Raw genomic sequence first — 18,562 nt, 5'->3', positions numbered from 1 at the left:
TGATGTATAGATTTACAATATTGAGTATTGTATATTTTATCAATCATGTGAATTGTGTGCTAACATTCTTTATCTCAGGTAGAGACACACACAGAACCCCAGAATTGGCATAAAGATTATTTTAAGCCAAAGACATTGAGATTCAATTGATATAGAAAGAAGCCTTCTCAGAGCTTCCCTTATCTGACTAAAAGCTGAAACTTCTGATAAATGAAGACTATCATAAATCCCCTCTTGAGGAAAGGTTCTACTCCCAGGAGAGAGACCAAGAGTATCTCTACTGTAAATACCCCGCTCCAAGAGAATTTCATGACCTGAATTCAGAAAACCTACATAAACATATATTATGACAAAATGTCTTATTTCTCATTTGTTCTCCTAAAAACACATTTGTTTTTCCTAAAGGAACCTATTTGTTTATCCTATGGAAACTTTTACTGCCTCTTCCTTTTACTTACTAATTTAGGTATATAAGCCTCAAATTCTAACCATCTGTTTGAGCAACTCATCTCTGAGAACTACATGTAGTTCTTGTAAATAAACTCGTTTATTTTCCTAATCTATCTTTTTAAGTTCAATTTACAGGTTCCCAGGCAAGAAACCTAAACAGGTAGAAGAAAAGTTTTATTTCCAGCCATCAGTTAACTGGTTAAAAAAATTTTAACCAGCATACTACTCAGAGCAGTATTATTTAAGTCTTAATACAAACTTCTGTTATGGTGTTCAATAAGTGACAGTAAGCTTAAAAAAAAAACACCTATCTTTTTTGAGGTATGATTTTGCTGTGGTTTGAACATGTCTCTCAAAAGTTCATGAGGGCTAAGCACCTCTTAAAGTCCTCACTTCTTAATACTGTTACAGTTGCCATTGCCATTGTAATTAAGAAGTGGGGCCTTTAAGAGGTGCTTGGCCCTCATGAATGGATTAATGCCATTATCAAGTGAATGGCTTAGTTATCACAGGAGTGGGCTCCTGCTAAACAGATAAATTCAGCCTCTTTTATTCTCTCTATGCTTGCTTCTGCCTTCTGCCCTCTGCCCTTCCACTATGGTATTACCCTGATCAGATGCCAGGGCTCTGCTCTTGGATTTTACAGCCACCAGAGCTGTGAGCCACATAAACTTCTGTTCTTTGTAAATTACCCAGTGTGTGGTATTCTGTTGTAAGTATATACCACCTATGTCAAGTATACAATTTAAATATTTTTAGTAAATTTGTAGAGTTGCAATCATTTTTACAAAAAAGTTTTAGAACATTTCCATCTCTCCACAAAAGACACTTCTTATCCATTCTCAGTCAATCCCTGCTCCTACTTCCAGCCCCAGGAATCCACTAATCTTTGTTTCTATAGATTTGCCTTTTCTAGACATTTTGTTGGGAGCAATGAACCCATACGGATCTACAGCAGCCTCAGTTCTTGCCTCCTCACAAGAAAGAATTTGACTGAGGAGCCTAAGGCAGAGTGAGAGACAAGAGTGAAAAGTTTTTGAGCAGGAGTGAAAGTTTATTTAAAAGCTTTAGAGCAGGAACAAAAAGAAGTGAAGAACACTTGGAAGAAGGCCCAACCGGTGACTTGAGAGATCTAGTGCGTGGTTTGACCTTTGACTTGGGGTTTTATTTGCAGGCATGCTTCCAGAGAGTTGTGACCCTTCTTCCCTGATTCTTCCCTTGGGGTGGGCTGTCCGCATACACAGTGGCCTGCCAGCGCTTGGGAAGGGGCTGCATATGCAGTGTGTTTACCGAAATTGTGCACATGTTCACTTGAGGTGTTCTTCCCTTACCAGTTAAGTGTTTCTAGAGGAAGGTCATATTCCAGTTGAACTCTGCCATTTTCCCTCTTAGTGTGCATGCTTGAGCCACTCACCCAACTCCTGAGATCTTGTTGGGAAGCTGATAATCACCAGTTTTAGGTGTTTCTGTCTACTGGGAGACTTCTTTTCCCTGGTGCTGGCTGTGACAAATTACTATTTTAGAGAGGCAGTTTAACAACTGCCTGACCATGATCTGATGGTTGCCTAACATTCCTCTTAAGGGGAACACTCTCCTGCCCTGTTCATGTCTGACTAAGTACCTATTGTAACAGTTTTATATCAATGTAATCATATATGGTCTTTTGCACCTGGCTTCTTTTACTTAGCAAAATGTTTCTGAAATTCATTTACTTTGTTTCTTATATCAGTAGTTTGTTCCTTTCTATTGCTGACTATTATTTCATTATATTGCTGATCCATCTACCAGACCATGGACATTTGGATTGTTTTACGATTTTTGGCTATCACAAATCATAGCAATAGATTTGGTGCTTAGCACATCATAGGCCTCAAAAGTATTTTCTGAATGAATCTATTAACAAATAAAGAGTCAGGTTAAGGGAAGGAGCTTGAGTGAATGCAGGACTTTTGGGTTCTAAGCCTGGCTTTGATCCTAAGTGTCAGTGAAACTGATCAGGCAGGGACCAGGAATCTCTGAGCTTAAGACTTTCCCTCTACCCTCTGAGGGTTTGATAAGGAGTCTAGGAAATAAGCTGACTGCACACAGATAAACAGGAGAAAGGTATACACATCTGTTACTTGCACAGGGGCATAACAGAAAAGTGAATACCCCCAAACTCAGTGAGATCTAGAAGCTTATATACCTTCTTCACAGGGGAGAGTGAAGTGGGGATGTAGGTAACTCAGGGGAGAGTAAATAATTTCTGGGGAAAAAATGGGCTCTTAGAAGAATAGATAACAGTTTGTGACAAATGTTGTCTGGATATGGTGCTGACTTCTAGTCTTCCCCTCCTGTGATAAGAGTTAATCTTCCCTAGTTGATAAACCTCCCAGTGATGGGATTGGTGACAAGTGAGTTCCTTTTGGTGGATCTCTCTTAGGGAGATAAGGGAGGCTCAGAGAATGCTTCTGTCTATACCCGATGTCCCCTGAGTAGCCTCATTTCAAAGTAGTCAGTATACCTAGGTAACATGGGGTGGCCTTTCCTGAACCTCCTTAATGATGAAGTTGGTCTGAAGGATCTGTAAGCTCTTTCCTAAGTTTAGAATGTAATATATTTTAATGACTTTTTATGTGCCTGTCACTTGGGATTTTGATTTAATTGGTCTGGTGTGGGGCCAAGGCATCCATATTATTAAAAAGCTCTCCAGGTAATTCTAATATGCAACCAGAGTTGAGAATCACTGAATTATCTATAATATACTAAGAAGTAATCTAGTAGACTTAGATGTACAAACAGATATCCTAGCTCAGGGATTCATAAACATAGTGTATTTGTCACCAACCAGTAAGATTTTGCACATATAGTGTATTTTAAGTAGTAGAAACTCAGATTATTGTCAAAACCAAATTTAAAGACCTACTACTAAAGACAGGCATTGTGTGAATTCTGAATGGGGTTCCTCATCTTCTCACTAATCCTCATATTTCCCTATAGCCATGCACATTCCTTATTTTGTTTTTGAAAATGATGCTTATCAATTACCAAAGTAGTATTTTTTTTTTTTTTTTTTTTTTTTTTTTTTGAGACAGAGTCTTGCTCTGTTGCCAGGCTGGCGTGCAGTGGGACAATCTCGGCTCACTGCAAACTCCACTTCCGGGGTTCAAACAATTCTCCCGCCTCAGCCTCCCGAGTAGCTGGGACTACAGGCATGCACCACTATACCCAGCTAATTTTTAATTTTTAGTAGAGATGGGGTTTCACCATGTTGGCCAGGATGGTCTTGATCTCTTGACCTGGTGATCCACCTGCTTTGGCCTCCCAAAGTGTTGGGATTACAGACATGAGCCACCGTGCCTGGCCAAGAGTAGTCTCAAGTGGAAAACAGTGAGATGAAAAAGTGCATATTCTCTTTTGATAATCTGACTTATTTGGGCTTTTTTCATGACAAGTAAGCAAGACCTATTAAAGGGGCTTTAAGCTCTATGTGTCAGGATGGGGCATTGCAGTGAGTGGACAGAATGGCATCAGAAACGAGGCAGGTCTAGGGACCAGCTGGTCTCCCTAGCTCTCTTTCTCTCAAATCACCTACTTTTTTCTGAACAATTTTCCTCTGTCTACCAGCTTTCTTCAGATCCTTCATAACTTGGGCTTGTATGTGGCTTTCTGGTTGGTCCCTGTTTGATCTGCAGATGAACTTTGCTTGCCTTCCCCTGTTCTTTTCTGTGCTAGGAGTTGAGGCAGGCAGGACTGAACCATACCAGAACTCCCATGGTCTCTGGATGCCGATTGGGTTTGACTAATGAGTGGGCCACTAGAGCAAGGGGAAAGAGAGATTAGGATATTTCCTTCCCTCTGCTTCTCTGCTCCATTTGCCTCTCTGGCAGTCTCTATATCCCTCTAAGGCTGCAGCTCCTGCTGTGGGGCCCTATTCCACATTTCTAGATCTCACTGAGCTCCAATAACCCTATTTCTGCCCCTGTTCCTTCACGCCCAGGTAGTAATGGCTTCTTGCTGCTGCTACTTTCTAGATGGCTTTACCATCCTTTGTGTGTTCTCTTAACCCTGCTTACAGTTCTGCAAATAGTCTTGGTTAAAGTCTCTTTCTTTGAACCATCTGTGTCTTCTGTTTCCTCCTGGGACTTTAAAATATAGTGGCCATCAATGGGATTCATGTTCTTCAGTTCCTTAGGACCTTTCCTTCTTAATTCTCACTGCTCACTGGTGCCATTTCTCCATGGTTTCCATTTCAGATTCCAGATATTGAGACTTTGTTTTGCCTCACTTGTTCTTCTTATTGCTGGGTTGGTTGGAGCTCATGGGAAAGCTATGGATGGTCTACACCTGGGTAAGGTGCCCATTTTTGATTCAGTCAGTGGTTGGAGGAGGAAACCTTTTGTATAGAACATGGTTGCTACAGGGGTTGCAGCAGTCCAGTTTCACCTTAAAGGGCGAGGCAGTCTGGTAGGGACCAATCAATTTCAATCTACTGTTTTAATTCTGCTTTTTCAACATTCATGTAATTTAACGCTGACTTGAGCTTCTGCCTTTGGTAAAGAAAATGATATATGGTGAATTTTTATTTAATGTTAATTAAAGTTAAGAATTATTTTCTAGAACCAAAGGGCTATATCTTTTCTATTTCCAACTCTATACTCCATTTTCCCTTTTCTAGCTTATTTTGTTTTGTTTTGTTTTTGTCTTCATAAAACAGCGTTACGCTTTCCTGAGAGATAATTTATGCTGTGAGTTGGGGGCTGAGGAAAGTAACCATTCATTCTAATTTTCTTTTGCCAATCACCTTTTTTTCAATCCTTTTCCAATCACTTATGAAACTTAGTGTCCACAGAGTAACAATTCTCACCAAAACAGAACTTTACCATTGTGATTACAGCATAGGAATCACAATGAAGAATTCTGATATAAGAAATTTGTTTATGACAATCTGTATTACACATTATATCATATATTCATATTTTATTTAATTAAAATTTATTTTAAAAAACCCAACTCTGGAACCAAAAGAGAGCCCGCATAGCCAAGTCAATTCTAAGAAAAAAGAACAAAGTGGGAGGCATCACAGTACCAGACATCAAACTATACTACAAGGCTACAGTAATCAAAACAGCATGGTACTGATACCAAAACAGAGATACAGACCAATGGAACAGAACAGAGGCGTTGGAGGTGATACAACATATCTACAACCACCCGATCTTTGACAAACCTGACAAAAACAAGCAATGGGGAAAGGAATCCATGTTCAATAAGTGGTGTTGGGAAAACTGGCTAGCCATATGCAGAAAGCAGAAACTGGACCCCTTCCTGACACCTTACACTAAAATTGACTCCAGATGGATTAAAGACTTAAACATAAGACCTAACACCATAAAAACACTAGAAGAAAACCTAGGCAAAACCATTCAGGACATAGGCGTAGACAAGGACTTTATGACCAAAACACCAAAAGCATTGGCAACAAAAGCCAAAATAGACAAATGGGACCTAATCAAACTCCACAGCTTCTGCACGGCGAAAGAAACAGTCAATAGAGTGAATTGGCAACCAACAGAATGGGAAAAAATCTTTGCAGCCTACCCGCCTGACAAAGGGCTGATATCCAGAATTTACAATGAACTAAAAAAGATTTACAAGAAAAAAACAAACAAGCCCATTCAAAAATGGGCGAAGGATATGAACAGATACTTTACAAAAGAAGACATACATGAGGCCAACAAACATATGAAAAAATGCTCATCATCACTGGTCATTAGAGAAATGCAAATCAAAACTACATTGAGATACCATCTCACGCCAGTTAGAATGGCGATCATTAAAAAATCTGGAGAAAACAGATGCTGGAGAGGATGTGGAGAAATAGGAACACTTTTACACTGTTGGTGGGAGTGTAAATTAGTTCAACCATTGTGGAAGACAGTGTGGTGATTCCTCAAGGACCTAGAAATAGAAATTCCATTTGACCCAGCAATCCCATTAGTGGGTATATATCCAAAGGATTATAAATCGTTCTACTATAAGGACACATGCACACGAATGTTCATTGCAGCACAGTTTACAATAGCAAAGACGTGGAACCAACCCAAATGCCCATCGATGATAGACTGGACAGGAAAAATGTGGCACATATACACCATGGAATATTATGCAGCCATCAAAAACAATGAGTTTGCGTCCTTTGTAGGGACGTGGATGAATCTGGAAACCATCGTTCTCAGCAAACTGACACAAGAACACAAAATCAAACACCACATGTTCTCACTCATAGGCGGGTGTTGAACAATGAGAACACATGGACACAGGGAGAGGAGCACTATACACTGGGGTCTGTTGGGGAGGAGTGGGGGGGGACAGCGGGGGGGTGGGGAGTTGGAGAGGGATAGCATGGGGAGAAATGCCAGATATAGGTGAAGGGGAGGAAGGCAGCAAATCACACTGCCACGTATGTACCTTGCAACAACCTTGCATGTTTTTCACATGTACCCCAAAACCTAAAATGCAATAAAAAAAAAAAACCCAACTCATCTTTTGCTTCCAGAAAATTGAGAATATTAGCAAAATAAAAATGAACATTTTTGAGCCTCTATTTATATTTCTTGCATTCTTCAGTTCATAGATAATGCATGAACAAAAAAGAGACTGTGCTCAGATTTTCAGAAATACTGTTCTGATTTTGTTTAGAACAGCCAGGAGATGACCTCCTTTGAAAGAAGATTCCAAAGAATTGTTGGTTATATAACACTTTTATATTTATTTGATCCTGTAAGAGTGAAGTAATTTTAGGGGCTTACATATTCCTAGATAGTCATGCCTCATATGTTCACTTCAGTCAGCGGCTGAGTGCCTATTTTTTGGTATTTTATATCCCAAATCATCCTTGAATCTGGCCTAACACAGATGTCACAAGATGTATCGCCCATATGTTAATACAACATAGGATAGCAGAGAAATATCCCCAAGCATGACCTTCTTCAGTTCCTTTCCAAGAATAGTTCTTTTATCAACACATGTGTGTTAGTCTGTTTTGTGATGCTATAATAGAATACCTGAGGCTGGCTGATTTATAAAGAAAAGAGATTTATTTAGCTCCCAAGAAGCATGCCACCAGCATCTGCTTGGCTTCAGGCGAAGGCCAGACATGGTGGAGGTCAAAATATAGTGGAGAAGGTCACAGGGAAAGTGGTCACATATAAAGAGAGAACCAAACAGGAGGAGGAACCTCACGTTACAACAGCCAACTTTCATGGGAACTAATCTATTCCTAAGAGAACTATTCCAGTCTTGACAGAGCAAAACTTACTGCCTTGAGAATGGCACCGAGCCATTCATGAAGGATCTGCTCCCATGACCCAAACACTTCCCACTAATCCCCATCATCCAACATTGCCACACTGGGGCTCAAATTTCCACGAGTCTTGATGGGGACAAACCATCTCCAAGCCATAGCAATATGGCATATGTTCCTAATAGTTGTGATGTTATCAGATACTCACACACCAAGCTGACTCCTCATTTGAACATGAGTAGGGAAATTTATTTTAAAAACTATTTTTTAGTAATCTAGATAAGTCTTGTCCCAAACAAATAGTGTGACTGGAAGGGCAATGAGAAGCAGTCCTTGATTCACGTATAAACATAGAGCTGGAAACTTGATCCATTTGCCGTGGCAGCAAAAGTCTGGGTCTGGCTGAGAAACAGGTGACCCTCTCATCCTTCCTCTCATCCTTCTTGCTATATGTAGAGATGGTGGGGGATAGCATTTTTTTTTTTTTTATAAAACTTGTTAAATTGTTGGTTTAAATAAGTTGCTTATTTAGTAAGATGCTCTTGTTTTGATTAAGATTAATTGTAATGAGGCATTAAACTCCATCAGTTTATAGCAACATTAATTTTTCCAAACATGGGAGATTAACAGAAATGTGAGTAGGTTACTTTACCAAAGGTCCATTCTAGTTAGGCAAAAAAGGCCTCTAGTGAAAGAGTAAAGATGATAACTTTGATAGCCCAATATATAAAGTAGTATTTGTTCTGGGCCATCCCAATCTGGGAGACCTGTGACCTAACTATATTTTAGACCAGTCTTACCATTATACCTTCATCAAGGGAATCTGAGAAGATTTCAAAGGGCAAAGATATAGAACAGGGCGCCAGGGAAAGATGCATAACCACATGAAACATAAAACATGCAGTTTACCTACAGATGTGCTTCCTGCTTGTAGTACTGCTATATTTGTGTTTAAAAGCATAAATATGCTGGTAAATTCTATTTTGCACAATTTCCATCAAAAGAGGAAAGAAATACATGGTACATTATATATTTATGTATTTTTATTGTATGTCCTATATTCCTAACAGGAGAGGACTTCTTTTTGAGTAAGCATTGATGAGAAACAAATCTTGTACTTGCAATTTTACACATTCAATGACTAGAATAATTTTCTTTTTTTTTTGAGACAGGGTCTAGCTCTGTTGCCCAGGCTGGAGTGCAGTGGCGTAATCTCTGCTAACTGCAGCCTTGACCTCTAGCTCAAGTGATCCTCTACCTCAGCCTTCCAAGTAGCTGGGACCACAAGAACATGCCATCATGCCCAGCTAATTTTTTGTATATATGTAAATTTTTTTGAAATGGACTCTTGCTCTGTCACCCAGGCTGGAGTGCAGTGGTGCCTCGTCTTGGACTCCTGACCTCAGATGATCCACCCACCTCAGCCTCCCAAAGTGCTAGGATTACAGGCATGAGCCAATATGCCTGGCCTTGATGTGATTTTTCAAACGAGGTAAAAAATAGGATACCCTCTCTTTTATGTATACTTATCACTGCTTTTTTATTAACTACAGCTGATCCTTGAAAAACAGGGGTTTGAACTATGCAGGTCCACTTACACATGGATTTTCTTCTGATTCTGCCACTCCTGAGATAGCAAGACCAACCTCTTCTCTTTACTCTCTTCAGCCTACTGAATGTGGAGACAAGAAGGATGAAAACCTTTATGAAGATCTGCTTAACAAATAGTAAATAAATTTTTTATTCATTGTGATTCTCTTAATAACTTACTTTATTGTAAGTAAATAATTGAATCATGGAGGCAGTTTCCCAGATACTGTCCTCTTGGTGGTGAATAAGTCTCATGAGATCTGATGATTTTATAAGGGTTTCCCCTTTTGCTTGGCTCTCATTTTCTCTTTTCTGCTGCCATGTAAGATGTGACTTTCACCTTCCGCCATGATTGTGAGGCCTCCCCAGCCACGTGGAACTGTGAGTCCATTAAACCTCTTTCCTTTAGAAATTACCCAGTCTCAGGTATATCTTTATTAGTAGCACAAGAACAGACTAATAACAGTTTCAAAATTATTATAGCATATATATCTTATTGTAGTACTTTCAACTTAAACAAATCTATGCTAATAATATGAAATATATGAAAACAATATCTCGTATTAAAATTTAACGAGATGTCTGTTTCCTAGGTCTATGCTTCAATATTGTGCAGAGTCTATGAAAGTTAGCGTCAAATCTCCTGTTACTGGTTTGCAATTGATTTTTAAGACATTTGCAGTAAGCATTTTGAAACCATCCTCAGCTATATGTGTAGTAGGAATGCTACCATAATTTAGATTATTTTCAAACAAGTGGGTGAGAAAGTCTTAGGTGGATCCCAGATCTTTTTATTACAACTGATTAAATCATACATTGTCCTCAAAGTCCAATTAAGTTTTTTTTTTCTGTTTATATGAGAGGCACCATACTGAAATCAATTAACTTTTCTTGAAAATGCTGGCAAAGATATTACACGTCTGTTTAAAACCACCCAATCTGGTATTGTAAAATGTTAATGGATCTTTAAACCTAATCATCACAGCATCCAAATGAGAGCAATACATTTCTGAGTCAGTATCTTTTAACCTACCCTTATGTTAAATAGATTATGTGGCAAAGCTGAAAACTATAAAAATTCTCATTGAGCAAGTGTAATGGATTGAATGTTTATGTGCCCCTAAAATTTAAAGGTTAAAATCTTAACACCCCTGGTGATAGTATTAGGAGGTGGGTCCTTTGGGAGTGATTAGACCATGAGGGCAGAGCCCTCATGAATGTGATCAGTGCCCTTATAAAAGAGACTCCAGGGAGATTCTTCACCCCTTCTGCCATGAGGGGACACAGCAAAAAGGCGACTATCTATGAATCTGGAATAGGGCCCTCACCAGACACAGAATCTGCTGGCCTCTTGATCTTGGACTTCCTACTCTCTAGAACAGTGAGAAATAAATATTGTTGTTTTTATGAGTTGCCTAGTCTGTGGTATTCTGTTCTAGTAGCCTGAAAAGACTAATCTGGCAGGGTTATTTTAAAAATATTATATCTGTTGATTAAGTCACGAGAATTCCCTATACTATAATGAGATTGAGGTCCTTTCCTTAAAATGTAAGAAGGACTTCATTTGCACTGTATCTCCTTTGCACTGGAGAGACAGGACTGTGCCCTCCTTAGCATTAATTGTGGGAGAAAACCTAACATCTGCTACCTCCTTATGTGAGCAAATATAAAGTATAAGCATCACATGTGATTCTTGCCAAAAATTTTTGATGTGAACCTAATAAAGTCTATAGAGCTCATTTCGTATTTATAGGGAAGAGAGGGAGGAATAAGTTAAATGGCACCATGAAGAGACAGTCAGAAAAATCTAGAATGTGGGAATTCTAAAGGACAACTGGCTTAGTAGAAAAAGGTCAATTTTTAAAAAATTACATTAAAAAAATAGAGTCAAGAAATTTTCTAGCTTAAAACAGAGTCATGATGCACAAAAGTAATAAAAGGTATTTTGGGGACAGTTGGAGACATTTGAAAATGAACTATTAGATGACATTAGTGATTCTGAATTTTGTTTTACTCATGGTACAAAAGCATTTAATAAATGACACATCAGTATAGAAAAACACATCACTTGTAGCTTGTCTTTTAAAAGCAAGATAGCCAAGTGAAAAGTCAGTACAGATTCTTATTTTTATTTAAAAAAATCAAAGGAACACGTTGAGAACTGAGCTGCTATGGTTTTCTTTTTTCCAGAGATGACATACATGTTCTCTGATAAGTAATATTCTACCACACACTTGCACTAAACCAAAGCAGACAGATGACTAGTAAGAATGTTTACATCTCCTCCTCCTGCTGAGCTAGATTGGCAGTGGAACATGGTCTCCATAGGAGAGATTTTGACAGGAAGAAATAGCAGAGTCCCTACCTAACCCTGAGAACCCAGGAAACTTGTTTATACAGAAAGGATTTTCAGTAAACATGCAAACACACCAACATGCTATAAGTACAGGATACCTTTTAGTGTATTTCTAGTATACGGCATGTATTCATAGGTGCCCAGTAAAATAGGAATGAATGCCAATGTAGGAAGCATTTTTGCCTTCATGACATTGACTAAAAAGCGCATGGCATATAATACTTTAATCTTTAAGTGGGTAATCATGGAAGGTAATCATGGAAGTTCCAAAATCGTATCCACTAGGTTAGCCTGAGAATTCATCTATACAAATATTTGTCAAAAATAACACTTCAAAGAGACTTCTGAAAATAGTGGGACTACATCAGGACTGGCAGAAGACATAGTCATACAAGGACTGCAAATGTTAAGACCAGGAGTTGTTTTTCACATGTAGCTTTTAGGTACAGGACATCTCTTTCAGTTGACTCCTCCAGCCAGGACAAGCTGTGATCACAGGAGATTCAAAAATCTCAAGATGGACAGCAGGCTGGAGTAACACCCCAGATAAATATTGAAAAACCCAGTAAGGCTAAAGAACTGAAACTCTGACCCATGTCAAAAAAGTGATGCAAATGCACAAAAAATGTATACAAAGCCTGCTGGGATAGAGATCATGATGGTGAGTTTTGATACACAAACATGAATACTGGGGTGAGGAAGGGTGGAATGCTTGACATGGGCTTGCTCCTAAGGTGTCTGAGTCAGAAGCACCTGAGAGAGGTACCTACTTGGGGAGGAGAGGAGTATTAGGGTTAATGAATACAAGAAGGCGTTTTGGCTAGGAGCGGTGGCTCACACTTGTAATCCTAGCACTTTGTGAGGCCAGAGAAGGAGGCTCACTTGAGGTCAGGAGTTCAAAACCAGCCTGGCCAACATGGTGAAACCCCATCTCTACTAAAACTACCAAAAAATTAGCTGGGTGTGGCGGTGGGTGCCTGTAATCCCAGCTACTTGGGAGGCTAAGGCAGGAGAATCACTTGAACCGGGGAGGCGCAGGTTGCAGTGAGCCAAGATTGGACCACTACAGTCCAGCCTGGGCGACTGAGTGAGACTTTGTCTCAAAAAAAAAAAAAAAAAAAAAAAAAAAAAAAGATGTTTCAGGATAAATAGGTCCAGGAGGGTTTGGTCATTTTGGTTTTTACCCATCAATACTTAACGTGAATGAAGGGTTGCAGAACAGAATCAGTTTTTCCGGGATACATTTTCCTGTCATCATGAGCTGAGCTTATTGGCCTACTGAACCAGTGACATTGAGAATGATCCTATTCATTGTCTGGAGGTAGGACCTAGTACCACAGATTATTCTGGGAAGCTGACATAGAAGATGATTTGCACAATGAAGTCTCCACTAAACCACAGCTTAAGTCCAGTCCCTGGCCTTCTTTTTCTGCTCTGTAGCCCAGAAACATTTCTTTAAAAGCCAGAAAATCTGTAAATATGAGCAGCGTTTGGAGAATGTCACCAATCACTTCATCTTTGTGATGCTGTAATGTTGTGAAAGCTGCCATGTTAAAGCTAAGAATTTGCTCTTGCAACTGTTCTTCTATATACTTTTCTGCCAAAGAAATATATTCATTAAAAATAGGTGTGTAGGCGAGTTTATCTTTTCAGTATCCTCAAAATCCTGGTAGTAGTTGTCCATGAAATTTCTCTGTAATAACTAGAAGTCTTCATCCATGATAATGTCTTCTAAATATCCAACCACAGCATCAAAATGTGCATCAGAGTCAGAGAAGGGCACCGTGAAGCTTTCTTCTAAGGTGTCCATGGTTGATGCCACCGCACCTACCCAAGTGAGCTGGCCCTTTGGGTCCCTACGGTATCTAAGGCACAGAGGACAGCTGGGGGAGGCCTTGTTGCCCAGGATGCAGCCCACTCCTGAATTTTTTAAGGTATAGTAATAACATTGTGGTTATGCAAGAGAATATCGTTATATTTAGGAGATTCATGATTAAGAACTCAGAGGTGAAATAGCATGGTCACTGTATTTTACTTTGAAATGTTTTAGCTAAATATACAAACATGTAGGAAGCAATTACAGCAAAATACTTGCAATTGCTGAATATAGGTGGCAGGCATATGGGTGTTCCTTGCCCTAATCCAAGGGTGTCCAATCTTTTGACTTCCCTGGGCCACTTTGGAAGAACTGCCTTGGACCACACACAAAATACACTAACATTAACTATAGCTGATAAGCTAAAAAGAAAATCACAAAAAAACTCATAATATTTTAAGAAAGTTTATGAATTTGTGTTGGGCCGTATTCAAAGCCATCCTGGTCCACATGTGGCCCATGGATTGTCGGTTGGACAAGCTTGCCCTAGTTTTTCAATTTTTCTCTATATTTGAAAATAAATATACTGATATACAAAATATAAATTAAAAAATTATAATTTGAATAAAGAAGACCTTTTCAAATATGCTTTAAAGCTATACTTAATCAATTTGCAGTATTTCCAATTATATATATGTTTTTTATTGATCATGTTAAAGATCCATAAAGGTCCGTAATATGAGCCAAACCTTTTAAAAATACTTGCTTGGTGAACCATCTTCTTTGGACATGACATTCAAACACTTCATTGACATTTGCAAGATTATGAATAATCTGTTAGTGAAGGGATTATTTTTAAACATTCATTGATGATTATCTCCTTCTCTGAAACTTGGTAATTAAGTTGTTGATGAACAATAAAATGACTTGTTAAAACACCCGGTACCTCTTTTAAAGTTGGCTCCAAACTTACATTATTGGTGCTCTATCTGTTAAATAAGCAATGATGCTGGAAAAGGAAATTTTTTCCCTTTAATTAATTTTAGGGTTTCAAATATTGACAGTTTTTGTATTCATTGTTAGTAATTTTGAAATTAATCTTTTCTACAGAATTTTTCTGTTCTTGCACACTTTATAGATGAAAATATTAAAGTCTTATATTTATGCTGGTTACTTTTGCCCAGTCATAATCAAGAATATTTGCATTATGCAATTGATTTCAGTAACTGTTACCATCTTCTTAAAGCAGTATTACGATAGGATAGAGAAATTATTTGGTTTGGATTTCGTTTTAGCCTCTTTGTACTAATCTTTTATATAGCTTGTAAGATGAATTTTCTTAGAATATTGTATGATGTACCATATTGTATGATATTTTATGTTGTTCTGTAAGAACCAATGAGATCCACTTCCTTTTGCAGAGAATGTTCTTGAATATTCCAGTGACAGTATTGCAATTTTCAGTTTTCCTTAAATATCAGAAATATATATACATATCTTTGCCAGTGTGATCAACATGTTCCTTTGTAAAATGTTCACTTACTCTTCATAGGTTCATTGGCTTAATTAGAAAAAAGTGTGTTGGTGGAATAGACACATTGGTGACTGTTCATTTGTGCATAAAAGCTGTAAAACCCAATTTAATATATTTGACTGAATATTTGCCCACATTTAAAATTTATATTTGACATTTTGAAATAAGAGCTAAATGAGGAAACTTGTACATCTACTTAACAGTCACTATGAATGCCTCATCGACAAATGCAGATGGATACATGAGTGTTGTGTTGGTGACTCAAATACCACTCTCAGTGGTACCCATAGTGATGTGATTTTTGAAATGAGAAACAACTCCTGATAAAGTTCTGAACATGAACCAAGTACATTCTTTCCTCAGTTTATGGTAGTTATATTCCTGTGAAATTCAATATATAACACTATGCAAAAAAAAAAAAGTTTGAATCTTTTTTTTTTTTTTTTTTTGAGACAGAGTTTTCGCTCTTGTTGCCCAGGCTGGAGTGCAGTGGCGTGATCTTGGCTCACTGCAAGCTCCAACTCCTGGGTTCAAGCAATACTCTTGCCTCAGCTGCCTGAGTAGGTGGGATTACAGACATGTGCCACCACGCCTGGCTAATTTTTTTTTTTTGTATTTTTAGTAGAGACAGGGTTTCACCATGTTGGCCAGGCTGGTCTCAAACTCCTGACCTCAGGTGATCTGCCTGCCTCAGCCTCCCAAAGTGCTGGGATTACAGGCCTGAGCCACCACACCTGTCCCAGAGTTTTAATCTTAACTAAGATAATTATATACAAGTTTTTCACCTAAGAAAGTCCACTGGAACATTTAAAAGTTGAATGTGATGCATATAGTTCTTTTTTCTACTGAACTGTATGCACATTGGAAGGTATTTAGCTCCCTGCCTTGTCCACTGAATATCTGCTGTGTTCTCCCAACCCCTAAACTTATGACAATTAAAAATGCCCCTTATATTTTCAAAATGCCTCCTGGGAGCTATATCACCTCTTTTGAGAACCACTGACTTAGAGTTGAAAAAGAGTCAACAAATATACAAGAAAAATGAAACATTATAAGTGCTCAGAATTCACTGGTAATTCTGTAGACAGGCTCCTAGGAGAGGTGATATGTAAGCTGAGTCTTGTAAAATGCATGTGTACTAGGATAAAAAGACATGGCAGGCAGAATGAATACGTTATAAAGTTTATAATACTCAAGACTTGCAAATCGTTCGGTACAACTGGAATCTAGAATGCAGAGGTAGAGTTTATCAGGAAACAATCCAGGGAGGTACACAGAATCCAGGTCAGGGGAAGATTGTCTTCTATGCTAAGGTGCAAAGGTGCATGCGCTCTGTGTGTGTGTGTGTGTGTGTGTGTGTGTCTGTGTGTGTGAGTGTGCATGTGTAGTTTATGGCAAGGGACTGACATGATCAGGTTTGCTTCTTAGAAATGAGTGGATCACCAGGCTGCAGGATGGAAGGCAAGAAAATCAGTTGCTTTTACTATAGACTTTCCAGTAATAATTTTAAGAATCTACCATTTAATAGTGTCCAGGTGCTTAGCCCTCTTGAATGCCATTTTAGTGTACTCTTGTTTTTACTCTCCTTTAAAAAAAAAAAACCTCTGAAACTTTAGGAATCACTGTTTCTGTTCTAGTAATAACTACACACCTTCCCTGCACCTAACACTCTCCTTCATACAAGTTAGACCATGGTGCATTTTCCTTTCCCTTTTATATATATTGACTTTTGAGATCTCATTTTAGCTTAATTTCTCTTTAATATGTTCTCTAATATTTCAACCTTATTCCTAAGGAAACTTTCCTCTAACTTAATCTGTCTCTTTATTTTCAATTTTCCTCTGCTTATGTTCTGATATTAAGACTGACATGTTTTTCATATGACTCCAGTTTTTCTGTGACATTTTTAAGCAGTAATGTTCCTCAGAGACAGTATTTAAAAAGTATCTGTCTTTTTATTGGGACAGCAATAATCTCTTTCAGTTATTTCTCTAGTGTTATCTAAGAAGATAGCATATTTTTCAATGAGGGTGCCCCTTTGTTCTTACTGTTTTATTAATAAAATGTACTTCCCTTTTAGATTAAATGCATAATTTTAGTCTGAAATCCAAAGCCTTGTTTTGAATTCATGAAATTAACAAATTCAGGGCCAACTTGAGTTTATATGGTTGAGGGTGACTCAAGACTGTTTATCAGTCACATCAATTGAAGATTTATTCCTCTAAAGTTTCCTCCTTGACTCTAAATGTAGACTAGAATTTGAGTCTACTTAAAATGAGATCATGTATTACCTATTTGAACCTAACACTAATAATTTAAAGCTAGAAATTCACATGCTATTGCTCTGTGACTCATGTGGAACCCAATTTCTTTACAGACCTGGGTGAAAATCCCAGTAAAAGCCAAACAATATGCTAACACTCTGCCTCTTTCACGGCAAAACCTCAATGGGACTCTAAAGGTGCTCTCCAGATTTGTTTATTCCGTCTGTTAGTCCTGGCTGCAATCACAGGCCTATTTATGCATGTGTTATTCAAGGTCATCTGCAGCTGCCCACAGACTAAATTATTTTTCTATTTAAATCCAAGCTTGTTTGCTAAAGCCTTTGTGGCTAGTTTTGCTAATGCCACTGAGATCATTGAAGTGATCAGTGCCTGTAGCCCAGGCAATATAGAAAGAGCCTCTTGTTTGTGTATTCAGCCACCAGGTCAGTCTCTTTCAGGAGCCTGAGACTTAAACTCACTTGTCCAGGCTGAAGCAGCTAAAGCCAACTTCACAAAAGTCAAGCACAAGGTGCAATATTGGCTGCAGAAAAACTCAATGTTTAAAATTCCTGCATGGCCTGAGCTTGGTATAGGTCCCCTCAAGCTTATATTACATCAATCAATTCCTCTAGCTTCCAGAAGCCTAATCTCTATATGTTCTAGTTTTGGTTCCCAAATTCACTCAGGTATGTGGCAACAATGGAATTCCTGATAGTAAACCCCAGAACTAGATAAGTTTGTCCATCAGGAATAAGCCCAGCACTCCCCTGACCCTCTTTCCTCCCAGAAACAGAGCTTCCGCACTAAGCCAACAGCAAGGCTAAGACAGGCTTACAGTGCAAAGCAGGCAGGCTGACCCCTAAAAAGAAGAGGACGGGAATAGGATGGGCTAGAGCTCCCAAGTCTGCCACTTGGATATCTCACTCCTCTTCCTCTATGAATGAGAAGCAAGGGTCACGGCTTGAATAAGCCCTTCAAAGTGTATGTGTTGGAAACTTAATCCCCAGTGCAGCAGTGGTGAGGGGGTGGGGGCTTTAAAAAGTGATTAGGTCACAGGGGCTCTATCCTCATGGGTGGATTAATGCCACTGTCACAGCAGTAGGTTAGTTATAAAGGCACATTCACTTTCTTGCTCTCTCTGTTGCATGCACTCTCTTGCCCTTCCAGTGTTATGATGCTGCAAGAAGGCCCTCGCCAGATGTAGCCCCTAGATTGTGGACTTTTCAGTCTCCAGAACTGTGAGCCAAACAAACTTCTTTTGTTCATA

The 18,562-nt window shown here is 38.7% G+C and overlaps 1 pseudogene; it reads right to left on the bottom strand.

Moving 5' to 3' along the window:
- Positions 1–13,009: 13,009 nt before the first annotated feature.
- LOC105726187 (ADP-ribosylation factor-like protein 2-binding protein) lies at positions 13,010–13,491 on the bottom strand (annotated as a pseudogene).
- Positions 13,492–18,562: the final 5,071 nt, after the last annotated feature.

The sequence above is a fragment of the Aotus nancymaae genome, unplaced genomic scaffold (assembly GCF_030222135.1).
Source record: "Aotus nancymaae isolate 86718 unplaced genomic scaffold, 86718_ANA_hifiasm-v0.15.2.pri h1tg000043l, whole genome shotgun sequence".
Taxonomy (NCBI): Eukaryota; Metazoa; Chordata; class Mammalia; order Primates; family Aotidae; genus Aotus; species Aotus nancymaae.
This window is presented reverse-complemented; position numbering and strand designations above follow the sequence as displayed.